Genomic DNA, 16,802 nt, shown 5'->3' on the forward strand with positions numbered 1-16,802 from the left:
ACGTGCTACACGAGTCAGCGCGGGGCGGGGCCTCGCGGGGCACCCTGGGCTTTGTAGTCCTCCTTCGCTCCCGGTCGCGCGGCAGCGGGCGGCAGCGGACTACAGCTCCCAGCCCGCTGGCCCCTCCTCTTCCCTCGCTTTCCCCGCGCGGCTCTTCCACCGGCGGCCGCTCCACTCCGGCCCGTTGCCGCGCGGGCCCGTGTCCGCGCCTGGTCCAGCGGCCACTCGGATCTGTGCTAGTGGAAGGGCCTCCAGGGGCTATCGGGATTTCTGTGGGAGCCCCGGAGCGGGGCGTGTGGGGATGCCATCAGCTAGTTTCCAAGCGCCTTCAGCTTCCGTGGGGGGCGGGGGCCCTTCTGGCAAGGAATTGAGCCACGTCTTTGGGGCTGCTTCTCCCTGTACTGCTGAAACAACTCTGCGGCCGCGGCGACCGCTCTCAGCGGAGCGTGGCTTGGTGCAGGAGGTCCAGCTTGGCACCCACCTTCAAGCCCTGGACTGGGAGCCAGCAGCGCTGCCCAGGTGTCCGTGGCTGCTGGCACACGCGTGCCAGCGTCCTTGGAACCGTTTGGAAATGTGACAGGTGTAAGGAGTAAGAGGGAACCCTTAGGGGTGGGACCGCACGGGGTGAAGACACGCCGTGGGTCGAACGAAGAACTGAAATTGCAGCGATATCACACTCCAAACTACATCATCTCTGAAATTAGCCATTATTTCCTCGATGTGCAGCCCTGCTTGCCGCTGCTGTTCTGGCCTTTCTCTCTTGCAGTGGGCCTCTCCTGCTGGAAAAGAGTTCAATGCTTCACCCACTAAACATTAAAAACTTGTGTTACACCACCTGTTTAAGTACAAGGGGCATTTGGTGATACTCCAAATTACTAGGCTGACATATAAAAATATTTTACTGAAAACGTTTGTTTTCAGAAAGATGTGTCGAGTTGATTATAACAACCGGTTGTGCCCTGGAATTGTCTCTATTCTTTTCCTGCTTCTCTGTTCTGTTACTGATAAGTCACAGTTAATGACGGTATGGCTTAAACACCCATTTAGTCTGAGCACGCATTTGTTCTCTAAATACAGTTTCATTTGAACAGATGTGAAGGTATGTTTCTGATCTTTTCTTACTTCACATCCTGGATTAGTTTAGGACTAGGCTGAGCTTTGCAAGTATGTGGTATGTGGAAATCAAGTCCAGACATGTTGAGACAGTTGGGAGTTTTACTTCCTGTTTCAACTTGCTATAAGAGCACTGAGCAGGCATTTCATGTGTGAATGATCAGAACACACCAAATCAAATAAGGTGCAAGCCAGGCAGACCTTCCATTCTGAGGAAGAACCATCCAATGTCTGACATAAAACAAAGAAAATATCACTTTGGGCATTTTAATCTAGTGCTGTACACTAGATTCCAAATAAGTTTTCCCCCCCGCCCCCAACTGGTGAGTGAAGGCCACCGAGAAACGTGGGACACTACTAGATCAGAACAAGTTGGTTGATGCTTTTGGGGAGTGTGCCTGATGGCTTTATTGGCAGCCAAGGACATTGGCCCTTTGAGTAGTGTCACTTCTAGATGCAACTGCTCCCCCTGACCACAGCTGCTCACTTCTGAGTCTGCTTCTAATCCCATCTCTTCCAGGCATCCAGCCACAAGCTTTCTGTGGCAGGAGATCCACCATAGGGATGTCCTGTAACAGGTATAGCCTTGTGAATGTTGGCGAAGCAGCATGTAAGAGGCCCATATGCTCAGCAGCTTGAATATCAAGTTGCAGTAGTGTTTCTTACACAGCTGATCACAGGTTTTATTCTCAGATTTGCTCAACTATCAATGTGTGCCAGGCTTATACTCAAGCCCCAGCTATTTACAGTGTCATGTGTTTGCTTCAAGCTGATACTGAGTGACAATTCAGTATTTTTTTGGACTGCAGCTCCTCCTACTACACCACCAATGATGTTTTGTTCAAAGTCTGTGAACCCCTTGACAGACTACAGGTCTGTTCCCAAGTTTCCCACTGCTTCAGCTGCAAAAGTTCAATGATTTTTTTTGATCAGAGCATGGGAGCACTGCCTTAGCCTGCAGGAAAGACCTCACCTGATCTGATCTGATTGACAAGCCCTGTGCTTTTGGGAGTACTGTGCACCTTGCTGGCCTGATTTTATTTTGGTTTGCGGTGCTGCACCCTGATTATGTCGACAGTGTTGGTACTGTAGTGTATCGTAACTTCAGGCAGTGTTTCTTTTGCTGGCTCAGCAAGAGCTGTGGTGGCTGAATATGCCTTTACAAGGACCAAAGTAAGATGCAGGTCTCTACTGACACGAAACTGTGGAGATTCTGCCTGTGCTGTGTCAGCTTGGTCTGTGGTGCACAACACTTCTGAAAGTTGAGAGGGAGGGCTGAAATGGGAGGAAGTTTATCAAAAGCAAAGACTTCTGCCAGCAAGAGGTCTTAGAGGTGCCCTTGTGCCAGGGCTGTGCCAGGGATCCCTCTGACAAACTGTGGTGTCTCTGCAACAGCCTGCGTGACTGTAAATTGTGTTCTGCTCTGTTATGAGTAATGAATGAGAGTTGTGGTGATTGAACACTCCATTAATTAGCAATTGCAAGACTAATGTGACATGTAAATCCTGTTCTTTACATTTAATACACTGAGTATCTTTAAATGTTGCTATTGATATGGGATTATTTTGAGGTCAAAGGCAAATACCAGTAGTGAAGAGAGGGCATGGTAGATGATTCCCGTATTTCTTCAGTGTTTCAACTCTACTTAAAATGCACTTCTTTTTTATACTGAAACTGAGCCTCACGGAGTGGTTACCAGCCACAGCACAGTATATCTGAAGTAAGTTTGTTGTGTAATGAGAAAGACTTTTCATGAACATGCTACTGTTCTTAGGCTAGGAAGTAGGAGGGGAAGCTAAGTGCACTTCTGCCTGCCCTCCCTTCCTCTCTTCTTTTCTTTCCTCCCTCCTGCCTTCATCTTTCATCCATTCTGATCTATTTTCTCTCTTTCTTAACAAGTTATTTTTACATAAGGTTTCTTAACAATTGATAGGAGTAATGGTGACAAAAGCCAGAAGAGCTCGATTGTTTTCAGTGATCTCTGGTTTGTAGCAAATAAGAGACCCAGTGCAATATTTGAATCAGCACCTGAACAGATTGCCAGGGAAGGTACCTGGCTGTTTCCTGGATGGCTATATGTCTGTCCATGTCATAACAGGTTCTTAAGAACTTGTAATAAAGAAAAAGTCACCACTACCACTCAAAACAAAAAACCTCGAGCATTAGAAATGTTATTCAAGCTTCTGACCTAAACTGGTGTTTGCTTGTATCCAAGCCCAGTAGCTCGTGCTCTGTGGGACTGGAGGACAAACTTTCTCTTTGTAGCAGCCTTCACCTGTTTAAACATTGTCACATCTTCTCTTGCCTTCTCTAGATTAGTAAGCCTTAAGATCTTCTCCATGAGTCCCAGCCTCATGGATACTTGGCTGGGGTCGGTACTGCACACTGCCTGGAAAACTCACCTGGACCCATCACTGCTGAGCGCTCCCCATATCAGCAGAATCCTTCCCCACCACCTCTGGCGTTTCCAGCCCGGAAGCAAGGCGGGGGTGGTGTGACCATGGCTATTCGGGGTACAGACGGCAGCGTTTCACGGGAGCCTGGGGCAGCAGCGGGAACCAGAGGGCGAGGACCAGAGGGCGGGACAGGGCGGGGCCGGGCAGTTCCCACGGGAGCCGGAGCAGGCGCGGCGCTGGGGCGCCCCCTGGCGGCCGCGCTCCGTCAGCGCCCCTTGGGGATGCTGCGGCCCGCGCGCGCCCGGGTCACCCCATAGCCTCCACAGCCTCGCACCCTTCCCTCCGTCTTCTTTTCTGGCGTCATTTTGGGAGACATCATCCATCTCAGACTGCAAGGCAAAAGAAGAAAGACAGGCAGAATGACTAGCAGCTCAACTGAATTTCTTTGACCGTCCTCCCTGGAGGAGATGCAGTTTTCTATCATTTGGATCTCACTCGCTGCATGTTTGTTATCGCTCAGAAAAGCACCAGGGGCCACCTCCAGCATGCTTCACTCCCTCGGATCGGGAGTATGGCCTGTATTCACTTTGCTCCGAAACAGTGTCATCTAAACATGCTAAGAGGGAAGTTAGAGAGCGGCTCTGCTGCGCCCAGGAGGGATACGGCTGTTCTGTCACTCGGGCAGCACTGAGATGGCAGCCTGCCATGTCAGGAGTGCCATCCAGACCCAGTGCCCTCTGTGCACTACTGCATCTCCTCCCGAAGCTGGGAAGGTCTATGAGCTGTTCCTTCTACACTGCTTCTATGACGGAGCTGCTATATGTGGCTGGAACTGGCTCCAACAAAGCTTATTTGGTAAATCAGAAGAACCAAACCACACAGAGGACTAGTTCAACTGTCTCTAAACTTTACAATTTTCCCTTAAAATTTGTGTGAGATGTAGAGATAGTTCATCATGAGTGATTGCTGTGAAGGAAGCTGATGGCTTGTGAGCAAGGCTTTAATAGCCTGGGTCCAGCCCTAGCATGGGCACAGGCAGGTGTTCAGTCCACAGCATGCATGTGGAGGGTGGTGCTGATGGCAGAGGGGGTGGAAAGGCTAGAGCTCCTTTGTTCTTCCTCTGCATCATCCCCATCCTCTGCTCTGCCCATTTCCATTAAATTTGTAGCAGACATGCAGAGCATAGTGCATTGCAGAGGCATTCCAAGTACTTGTGGGTAACACAGCTTGGGTACAGAAGCTGCATCAGCACAGGGCTGTTTGTGAGATCGTTTGTGTGGGAGGCCTGAGGAGCGAGCAACATGGCATTGCTGTGACAGCAAGGTGGGTGTGAGACACCTGCTCTGGGCTTTCCTCATCTAGGAAGCAAATCAGAGCCTGTGCTTCTCTACAGGAAAGGCTGGGAAAAAGGGCAAAACAGAGGTGTACCTCTGTGAGGAAGCCTAGGATTGCACAAATTAATCTTTCTGTTCACCAGAGGAAAACACAAGTCTCACAACAAAACTTCGCCTCCATAAGCTTTGGAAGACAAGGAGAGACAACAGAACTATTATATATGGTCTTGTTCCTACATATGAAAAATTAAATCGCATGGTTCTGTCTTCAACTAAGACTGGATTAGAGCTACAGAGCAGAAAATCTGGGCTAATGCCAGTTTGCAATCCATAATGCACACTTGTCTGCACAGATTTGAAAACTGTATGGCATTATGGGAGGCTTTGGTTGTAATCCCTGCAAATAAGTAAACAAATGAGTTGAAGATAAAGACCAGTTAATGAAGCACCGAAACTCACTTCTGATGTCAATGTGGATACGGATACAAGAAATAGAATGAGAGGTCCAGATACTTGGTTGAAATTGTACTGAAAACCCCGGTTTGGCAATGGGATTCTTTCTATTAAATTCCTCTGTTCTCACAAGCCTTGGGGCTTACATAAACATTAACAGGTTTTCCTACAACAAATTGAACTGGGGATTGAAAGAACTGGATGCTCCTGCTCTCCACTGGTTCCCCAGGGGATCATTCAAAGCAAAGAACAGTAAGTGCAAACATTTTCCCACATAGTACAACCATATGTGGAATCAGTGAAAGTGCTGTAATCAACTTGCCCACTCATCAGCTCCCCTGTTTGCATGAGCTGTAAGACTCCTTATGTATACATGCATTCATTTGAGGACAAAGCTTGTACAATTGAAGTCCCTGGCAAAGTCCTCTCTCACTTCAGTGGCTACAGGACCTGGCTCCAGGAGCTTGCTGTGAGTGGGCTAAAGCTGGAGAGCCTCAATACCGTTGGTATTGTATTTGTTCAATTATGTAATTCAATAAAAAAAAAATCAAGCCTGTCACATGATTACAATCCCTTTCTTACTAATATATAGAAATACTCTGATCCACAAATCCCAGCTGCTTTTGCCTTAATAGATTAGATGGAAAAGTGCTTAACACATGAAAGGACCCTTCCTAATGTCTTTCTCCTGCAAAAAGAATTAAGTTGCTAATAAAATCATTAGGGCACCTTAATATTACATTATGTTTGTGTACATGTTTCAGTAGTAGGGAGTAGTTGCACAATGCAGAATCATAACCTAAAATCCAAAGTTATACCTATTGCATACCAGAATATTCAATTGCTTCCCATGGATTTGAGTCAAAACGTCAACTCCCATGCCTGTGTCCTCTAATGGACCTTGAAACGAAGAGGTGGAATTTCCAAAAATTTAAATGTGTTCAAATTTTCTGCAAAAAATCCTGGGGCATACACCTAAGGATAAGAGTGAAGAAAAGGATGGAGACATCCTCAAGATTTCTGAGAAGGTGGAGGAATTACTGGTTAAATGCAGACAAGTTTGAAAAGGACTCTATTAGGAAAAAAAAGAAAGAATGAAATTACCACATGGTCACCATGAACAGCTTCCAGTCACCTGCCCTGAGGCTTGTGGTCCTGGTAGAGAGGTTTAAAGAGTTATCACCATTCAATCAGGGTTTGATTTTAGCATTTTAGCAGGGCTTATGCAAATCCATCCTACCTGGCATGATAGTGGCCTAGAAGCACTCTTGTAATCTGTCCCTCCATATCCAATGAGAATATAGGAACTAACAGCAATAACTTCCCAAACCACTTGCTTAAGGGCTACCTGTGCCCTGCAACAAAATTTCTCCATCTGAAAACCTGAATAGTCTCCAGACAGGTTACTGCCTAAATTGTCTGTTTTTCTTGGGAAAAGGAACCCAAACTACAACAGTGTAAAATCATACTGTTTATGTATTATGGACACATCCAGCTATGTGTGCTGGGCATTTTGTCCATAAGGATACTGTGAGAGACTGCATTGAAAGCTTTGCCAAAATAAAAAGAATCCTACATCTACTGTCTTCCCTTGGTCAACTAGATGGCTGACCTTGTCATAAAGGGAAATTAAATTAGTTAAGCAGGACTTCTCTCTCATGATCCCATGAAGACCAGTAACTTTAAAATACATGAAAAATGTCTCACAAAAATAAAAGAAGAAAGGTTTCAGCAATCCTTCCTATAGGAAATTCTATGAAAACTTTCTGTAACTTTCATGTTTCTACCATGCTGATTAATGCTTTATTGTCTACAGGCAAGCTATAGAATGAATAATGTAGCACACATTTTTAATACACATTTGTAGTAAGAATACTTAAGATTTTACCATCATAAGAGAGCTAAACAAGGTTCTTCTTATCTGAGAATCAGAGAAGACAGGCAGGCTGACAAATGATTATCCTGATTAAAGCAATGATGCCAGTGTGGTGTGTTGTTTGCTCACAGACTGTTTCCTTTGAATAAGCCTTTCCTGACCTTTACAACAGGCAAGAGCAACGCTTGCTTGAGGACAGCACACTTCATGTGAGCAATTCAAGGAAGCTTTAAAAGAACATGGATCCAGGCCCCAAGGCTTGGAAAAACCTCTGCTGTTGTACTGTTGTGCTACACAAAAGTCATAACCATTCACCTCAGCAAGGACATGGGTTTGAGTGACCCCAGGATAATAGTGGTGCTCTTTCACCAGCCCACACACAGTGTGTGTGGTCACCTTGTCCTCTCCTGTGATGGCAAGATCTGCCAAAACACAGAAACACAGAAGAGACAAAGAAGATCCATGTGCAGGTGGGAATCAGCTGGTACATGTGGAATACATACCCTTGCATTGGACCTTTGTTTTCTGCTAAAAACTTCAGCTGTTCAATTATCCATGAGATTTCCCAATTCCTCACCCAGGGACACAGAAAGCACGAACCTTGCTTAAAACGAAATATTCCTTTTCCCTGTTAACCCTGTGCCAAGCACCAATAGGAAGCAACAGACTACTGATAGGTATTTTTTGATAACACATTAAAGGCAACATATAGATCGCATCTATACATCAGGTTGTGTGCATTATCTTTTTTATATAATCAGCAATGACAGATGTCCATTCCATAAAGCTACACTTACAATATCACTGAAAAGTCTACTGCCCATTGATTACATAACAAAATAAAATTGCTTGTTGTATTGAGGTCTGTTCATGCATCCAGAGAGCAACAGTCTTCTCCTTTACATCAGCATTTGTGAATTGGAAGCCTCCACTGTTGTGATAAAATTAAACAGAGAAGTGGTTGTGCTATGCAGTGTGACTCCCTAATTTACCCTAATTTACTCTGTTTTGGATTGGCTACTTCACAATTACTATCATGGCATTTGTTTAAGGTAAAACAAGAAAAAGAAAGGGGCTATAAAGACATAAGGTCATTAACTTTCAAATCCAGCAAAGGTGATACAAAGTTATACCAACCAAGTGAAAAGTGGAAGAGATTTTGGTTGCTGCAGATCTTGGAAATCTCATATATGGAAATCTGTATTGATAAGTGTAGGTAAGTGTTATATGAATGATAACTTGCCAAGTACACTGAACTGCTGTCAATAAGCACATGACGCAGACCCCATATGTGAAATACTTAATACCTTTAGCTCCTAACACAAGTAGAAACAGAGAATTAGTAGAAATATGTTCAAATATTTTAAATATAGTGTAATATTAGGTAATGTTTAATCTTATCTTGTTCTCTCATTGCTCCCTGAAAAGAAAAGTTTAAAGATCTACTTCTAAAAAATTTTTTTATTCCTTTGACATGGTATTTTGACACGTTACCATCAACCTAGTCTGCATGCTATTTGGATATACTAGTGTTGAAATATATCTGATGTCCAGCATATAATAATGTTCTGTGGGGAAAGTGGAAAGTGCATTGAATTTTTCTTTTAGAGAATTGCTCAAGGCATGGATCATATTTTCGCCTAGTTACAGTGAAGGTACAGCTAAAATTAAATCTTGTGTTTTATTTTAAGGTTAAAAAACACATTAGAAGTAAATAATTAATTTAAAGCATCTCTGATCATTGCTATTAATAGTAAAGTAACTGATATGTAGCAAAGATTATACATCCGAGTTCCTAAAATAAACTTGTTGTGAAAAAAAATAGCACTTGTGCTCGTACTGTTGGTGAATACATAAGTACATTCCAGGGATCAGTAGGTTGAATTATTCCTTAGGATCACAGTTGCTGCAGGTGGAGACATCTTCTCAGCTATGCAAGCTAGCAGGAGCCCCACCTGGATGCCTCTCTGCTCTGCCCAAGCAGCATCCCTCAGTCTGCTGATAGAGCAGAAGCAGTTTATCCAATATTTCCTCTTGGACCAAGGGTTTGTTGACGGGGCAAATAATACATGGTGTTTCATAATCTATTAATTCTCCCTGAAGGGACCTGCAACAGGAAGTGAGTTCTGTTATGAAATGCTGACACATTTCCTTCTCAGAATAAATGGAAAGATTAAAGGGAAATTCTGTTTCTCCAAGTTCATCTTTTCCCATTCAACCTGGACTTGCACCACATCTATGCTGCACAGCCCTAGGAGTCTGTAAAACTCTGACTTCTGTTTCAACTGATTCAATTTAAAATAAAGATAACTTTCAGTTTTGCATAAAAATAATGTCAATTGGAAAACTTATCTTACACTGAAAAACTGATTTTCATATTAACAGGTCTATTGAACTCAATGAACTTGCATTTATGTTGTAAGAAATCACTCAACATAACGAATAATTGCAATATCAGACTTTATCACAGGAGACACTTTTGTTTTGTATTTACAGGGATCCCGCTCAGTAGGTGTCTTGTCCACAGGAGAAGCTCTTAAGCATATTGCCAGACAATAAACTACCAATAATAAATAGTTACAACATCAAAGGCACACTACTATAACACCAGCAGAACATTATGGTGGCATCATAGGACTTCCAGTTTTCCCCAAGGTATATAAATGCAGGTACTTTTGCAGCTATAGTACCTCTCTATAAATCATGACATGAAAAATCTCATTCAGGTGTCTAAGGAAAATACACTTGAGAACATTAAACCAATACTTTTTTTAGCTACTCCTGCTACCCATATTTTTGTGGTAGAACTCCTAACTACCTGATGTTGCTTTCTGTGCCAGTGCTGCCACTCATTCTTCCAGCCAGAGATACCTTAAATAGTCATGAACTAAGAACCACAAAAAGGTGCAGTTGCCTTGAAAAGCCATGAAGAATCCCTGCATTGTTCTTCCCTCTGCTACAGAGGGAGGGGAAATAGTTACTTCAGAATTTCAAGTGTAAATGCCAGTAAAAAAAAAATCACAGAAAGTCAAGATGATCACTTTAAATTAAAATGACCATGCATCTGCCAGGAAGGAGATGTAACACTTAAGGTATTACCAAAAAAACAGTAAGGAAGGAGGAAAACTCATACTTCAAGCAGACTGCTTTTCCTTACCAAATTGTATTGTAAAGTGCTGCCTAATTAGGTATTTCCCATCACCCACATGTCCTTCAGATGCATGGTTTGGCAGGCAGTTTCTTGGTGTCACTAAGTATAATTTTTTTCTAGGATACATTAGTTTGCATTTTCCAGGGTCAATCTCAGCGTATTTCCTGCCCATGTTTGTAACCACCCTGATAATTGATATCCCTGCTCTGACTTAGTGGGTTAGGCACATCTGAATCCTCCCTTCTTTTGGTATTTCCACATTTTGCTTTCCAAGACAACATGGAATGGAACATCACTTCTCTTTCATCAGATTGTCAGTCCACATATCACATGCAATATCATAAAAATTTATTCACTTGTATGATTTCATGAGAGTCTTTAACTGTTTCCTTACTAAGATGTAAACGTAATTTATGATTTGGCCAATGTCTGAGAAATCAAGCTATTCCAGTAAGTTTACTTTTCAGACACTGAAGCTGTTTCATAATTTATGACTTCACATACGCTCAAGGAGTCCAATCCTATCTCCTCTACTTATCCAAATGGTTCCAGGAGCATGGATTATGAGAATGGACAGAATTTGGCCTGGTATATTCATTTCACCCTGGTTAAAAAAAGCACAAATGTTATTATCATTTGGCACCTTTCAACACTGAATGCTTAACATGATTTTTGGAGGAAATTCAAGACATAACTGCCAATGAAACCAATAGTTATTTTGTGAAACCCATTATTTCGTGTCAAATTCTTCACAGTCAGACTGATAGATCATAAAATGTATTTTTGAAGATCTGGATTTCTGTACCTTTAGCACCATTCTTTGTTTCTGGCACATGTTCAAGCAACCTGAATGACAACAGATCTGCCCATATGCCCTATATTTTGATTGCTCCTACCAGGCATAATGCTCCCAAGGTACCTGTACGAGCTTGTTCTAAAGCTATTTTTCCTGTCTGCTTTCACTGCAAGGAAGGGCAAGGGTAACAGAAAATCCTACTGACTGGTGTTCTTTATTGGTGTTGAAGCCTGTTGAACCTGAGACAGTGTTCAGAAAGAGCATTCACAGGTTTGACCTGTGAAAAGGGTCTATAGCCCTTCATTATCACTGCCTAACATAGCTAGTCTAGCCCTTCTGTGGGTTTCAGCTGTTTGTGATCCAAGACCTAGCTCTGATTGCTCTGAGAAACTTCAGAAAAAAATTGCTCCATTGTGAGCAAGTACACAGAGACATGCGAAATAAGGAAGGCAAAACGGCAGGTGATAGTTTTTAGATGTAGCTAGTTAGCAGTTCAAGGAATCAAAAGGGAAAAATGCTGCTATGAAACGGTGTAAAATCCTAAGAGAGAAAGCAGGTGGTTGGAAGATTGCAACACGGCAATGATCAACCCTTTCTAAGGACAGCAAGGACTTTTCCCTGCATGGCTGACAGACGCCTGGCCAGCAGAGACTCACTGCTTTGGAAGAAACATAGCTTCAGGAATGTGATTGTCCATTTAGGTGTGAAACCGTGAAAATAATCTTTTAGCTTTTAATTGTGAAATTCCACACCTGCAGACCTCTAGTTTGTCTTTGCTGGGAGCTTTTGTTCTTCCCTGTGGATATTAGTCATGATTTAGTGCTAAAATGAGTAATATAGTGCTAAAATGAGTAATATAATGCAATGCACTGAGGAGTACTTTTAGAGCATGGACATCATCATTCCTAAAACAAAAAGACATAAAGACCTGAGAATCTTCAGAGAAGATCTGAGAATCAGATCAAACTAGCTCAGACATGATGTCTCAAGAAAATGATAAAGAGCTTCAACTTGTAACCTGGCAAAAGAAGAAAATCTGCAAAATGCAGGAACATAGCATCCTTCTGCTAATGAAATTGTCAAGGCCTCTAATAAAGAACAAGTGATGTTTCAGTTATGATTATGCTATATAAATGATTTGACAAGTATAAGTTTATGGTTGCACATTAAACCTGTGCATTAAAATGTGACACATAAACCTTTCTCTCCCTCAATCTGTAACAAAAAGAAATCAAGAAAATGTTACCATGAAACACGATTACACCTCAGAATTCAGTCCCAAAACGGTTTGATAAAGATGTGAACCACAGGGTACTCCAACCTATTTTTTTGGTGTGACTATTGCACATACAAGCTAAACCCCTGGAGAGGCTAATTCCACCTCTGATTGAGACACTGTCTCATTTACAGTTTCCTACTAATTTTTTTTAACCTGACTTGTAGGAGTAGCTTATCTTTTGCTCTTTTGCACTAAGACTACTATGATGATGGAATCTCTTCTCAGAGATTCCTGGGCCACTAGTTACATAACAGTACCTCGCTGTGGTTTAATGTCTTCTCAGCGGCTGTGTTATCATGGGCTAAATCAAATGAATATTTAATGGAATCACGACAAACTGAAAATAGTTTACAGCTGGGAAAATCTAAACTGAGTGACTGACTGAATGTGTAGTTAGTTAATATTCAGGTACTGATGCTTGTTTCTACAAAGGTCCTAATAGCACAAAGGTCCCAATGCAGTAAAAGAAATAAAAGTAATAAAATCAAAACCTCTCGTTATGGTTCCTGTAAGTAATCTTTGTGTTGTTTAAGTATTACTCCTAGTGCTTATAAAAGTTTAGTCCCTTGCCCAGGGTAAATCCGGGCTGCAGCACATGTCATTAAATGTTAATATCGAGCTTTCCTCTTACAGAATGTTTTCGGCTGAAGGTCCACAGTGCCGCGGGCAGAGGCAACTGCGAGTCGCACCCCTTTCCTTCGCCCGGGGACACGAGAGTGGGGCCCGTGGCCCGTCCGCTGCTCGCTGTGGGTGGCTCGTCCCCCCCAGCCAAGGGCCGCCAGCCCGCCCCGGGCCGCGCCCTCAAAAAGGGGCCGGGGCAGAGGAGCGGCGGGACTCGCACCGCCTGTTCTGGGGACGCTGCAGCGGGCCCGCACCGCACCGCTCGGGGAACCGGCGGGGCCTGCCCGCATCTCCAACACCGCCGAGGCGCCCGTGCTCCGCCCGGGCCTCACCGTGACCGCCACCACTCTCCCGGCGGCACCAGGGCCCGAGGGCACCATGACCCTGCTCAAGCTGTCCCTCATGGCCTTCAGCTTCGTCTTCTGGGCAGCGGGGCTGACTATGCTCATCATCGGCCTCTGGGCCAAGGTGTCTCTGGGCACTTACTTGGCGCTCTCGGCCAGTGACTACCCCAGCGCCCCCGCCATCCTCTTGGCCACCGGCGTGGCTGTCATCATCTGGGGCTTCCTGGGATGCTTCGGCGCCGCTACGGAGCACCGGGGACTCCTGCGCGCCTACAGCGCCTTCCTGGCCGTCGTGCTGGCAGCCGGGCTGGCGGCCGGGCTGTCGGCGCTCCTGTACCGCCAGACCCTGGCGCAGGGCTTCCAGGAGGGGCTGCGCCAGGCGCTGCTGGCATACGGGGAAGACGACGGGGTGGCGGACGCCCTGGACGCGCTGCAGCGCGCCTTGTCCTGCTGCGGTGTGGAGAGCTACCGCGACTGGCTCGCCTCGCCCTGGAGTCTGGAGCAGAACGGCTCGGTGCCCCTCAGCTGCTGCCGGGCCCGCCGCGGCTGCCAGCGCAGCCCGCCCGACGCGCGCAGCCTGCACCCCGACGGCTGCTTCGGCAGGGTGTCCGCCTTCGTCGGCAGCAACATGTTTTATGTTGCCACCGCTGCCCTGGGGCTGGCATTGTTGCAGCTCATCGGTATCGTGCTGGCCTGCCTGCTGGCTGCCCGCGTCCCTGCCCACCTGCTGGGCATCACCACCCCTCGCTGAGATCCCCGCTGTCCTGCCCCTTGTCCCCTCCAGCTCCCTTTTTTCTTACATGACTGAGTATATCCCACTGGGAAAATCCTTCCTTCATATTCACCATTTCCACTTGAGCATCCTGCTCCAGGCTCCATTCCTCTGGAGCCTGTGTTGTGCTATGAGCAACTCAAGTCCGTCAGAAGGGAAGGTGCTGGGAAAGTGCCTCCTTGGCCTGGCCATGTATTCTGCAGGGCAACAGCTCCCCTCTGGAGCCTCCGGACCACTTCTGCAGGGAGTGGTGGCCCAAGTGGTGGCCCCATGGACAGACATCACTCTCTGAGGCAGCAGGGACATCTGAGGCAAGGGGCTGGCCGATTTTCTGCGTGATGTAAACACCAAGGTGGTGAAATGTGGACCAGGAAAAAGGAGAGGGTCTAGGAGAGCAAGAGAGGTATCTCTTGGCATTATACCGTGTATTCTCCTGAGACTGGAGAATGGGAAAGCTGCTGGAGTGCATGAGGGGCAGGCCTGGTCCAGGGGCACCCAGACAGCCATGCCAGCAGCTGACACTAGGAGCTGCTTGAGGGGGTGTCCAGCATCGTGCATCCCGTTGCCGCAAAGATATCCTACCTTCGGTGTGAGTGTATTCAAGCTGTCCAGCTGCTGCCGGTGCTTTTCCCGCTGTTGGTGTTTCCAATCCCGATTTCTATCTAAAGGTGGAGCTGCAGCTCTAAGTGTTACTCCCTCCTTCAGGACATGCCTGTCCTCTTATCCAGCGTGTCGCTGGTTATATATATATCTTTGCAGGGCTGAAAAGACCTAAAACCTGGGTCGTACAAGAAGATGGCAAAAACTGTACAATCAGATCTGACGAGGGGTGGCAAGAGGAGAGAAGGGTTCATTGCCTTTCAGAAGTTTGCTTTGGACTTTTACTGTTAACATCAGGATGAATGGAACAGGCTGACTGTTTTATAGAAAGTTTTCTAAAAATCAGCTCTCAGGCATTTTTACTCTCTCAAGGGACTTCTCTCTGAAGTGTGCCCCACCTACATTTTTGAACCCAGATCTGTATACAACCTGAGAGTAAATGGAGAATCCCCAAGACTTGCTGGGTAGCCCTGGGTGTATTCAGGTCAGACAGCAATATAAATCTACAAGATTTTGTTTGTTGTTGTTGTTGTTTGTTTTGTTTTGTTTTGTTTTGTTTGTTTTGTTTTTTTCCCTGCAACAGATCTGTGTTTGCATTTGGAGTTTGAAGAAAAGCAAGCCGTGCACTTCAGAAGGTCCTGAACTTTCAGAGTTTCACTCTGGCTTCTTTCCACTTTCCTAAAAACTGTGAACTCTACGTATTTCTCTACCTCGCAGCACAAAGACATGCCCACCTTAAGCAGCAAACAGGGGAGGAATGATTTCAGAAAAGAAACAAAGAACCACAAAGAAACTCCAGAACATGGCATCTCTTGACTTGCAAAGCTGTGGAGAATGATGAGATGAGTAAAGAGGATGACTGGTAGCTTCATGAGAGGAGTGGAGCAACCTTGGGGGAAAGGCTTTTTTAATGTATTGGGTGGCTATTTAGCTATGATAATCATATTCTAGGTTAACATTGTACAGTCTTCACAGTCATTTGGGTATTGCATAGGTGAACCCTGGAAATATGTTTGGAATCTCTCTTTATAGGGAAAAAGACCTTTATTTTTGAGGGCTGATGTTTATTATTTTACAATTTTTTTTTTTTTCAGTTGTGCAATAGTGGACCTCCTATTATTTACTGGAAGTCAAGACTATGTTTTGACAGTTTTGACATTTTAATAGTGGACAAAAAGTATAGTTTGTATGGTAAATGGTACTTGAGAAATAAAGTTTAGCAGCTGCTAAGAGCAAAACAAGCCACTGTGTCAACTCTGTATTTGCATTGCTATGTGTCTGCACAAGGTGCAACTAAATGCAAGTGAAATTAAGTGTACACCAAAATGTAGAGACAGAAGCATGTTGTGGGTTTTTAAAATTACTGTTCAAGAGATCCATTATAGATGCAATAAAACAGGCATTGTGGAGTGTGGGAAAGGGATGTGGATTTGCACTGGGTTTATAAAAAGATCTTTATTTGAGTTAGTAGTCTTTGAAAATTTACAAGAATGACATTGCTCTAGTTTTACTCCACCAATTACTAAAATGATTTCTGATTTTGACCCTTGTTGCTTATTGTGACACATAGCAGTCAGTCAGAATGAAGTACTCTCTTAAAATACATTGAAACATAGTGTAAATATGCACTTCAGTGAATTTGTTCTGGTTTTAAGTTGCTAAGAATATCAAAATAGAAGTAAGAGCAAGTTTGAAACATACCAGTGAATGTTTGTATGGTGGTCGGGTCTGAATCTGAGGACATAGCTGAATGTAATGAATAATTAAAAATGTAAACCATCACTCTGCACTCTTGGCCTCACTAAAACAGGATAAACCTTGGCAATGACCATGCACATGCTAAATATACTTATATCACCAAAGGTTTAATGAACTGGCTGTGAGTGTTAGTTGAATGTTTATTGCCAGTTTCTAGAATTAACAACATTAACTTTTGTAGTTGTAAGAAAGAAATTTCATTCTTCTCTAAATAATTTCCAGATTAAGAGATTCCCAGTAGCTGTTTCAGTTTTAAATTCTTTGTGCTCAGTGACAAATTCTTACTTTAAGTTTTAAAATTTATCTGGA

The 16,802-nt window shown here is 44.3% G+C and overlaps 1 pseudogene; it reads left to right on the forward strand.

Annotated features, from left to right (window-relative positions):
- Positions 1-13,397: 13,397 nt before the first annotated feature.
- On the forward strand, positions 13,398-14,114 carry LOC106854068 (tetraspanin-7 pseudogene; annotated as a pseudogene).
- The last annotated feature ends 2,688 nt before the right edge of the window (positions 14,115-16,802 follow it).

This window comes from Sturnus vulgaris, chromosome 5, assembly GCF_052056855.1.
Source record: "Sturnus vulgaris isolate bStuVul1 chromosome 5, bStuVul1.hap1, whole genome shotgun sequence".
NCBI classification, from domain to species: Eukaryota; Metazoa; Chordata; class Aves; order Passeriformes; family Sturnidae; genus Sturnus; species Sturnus vulgaris.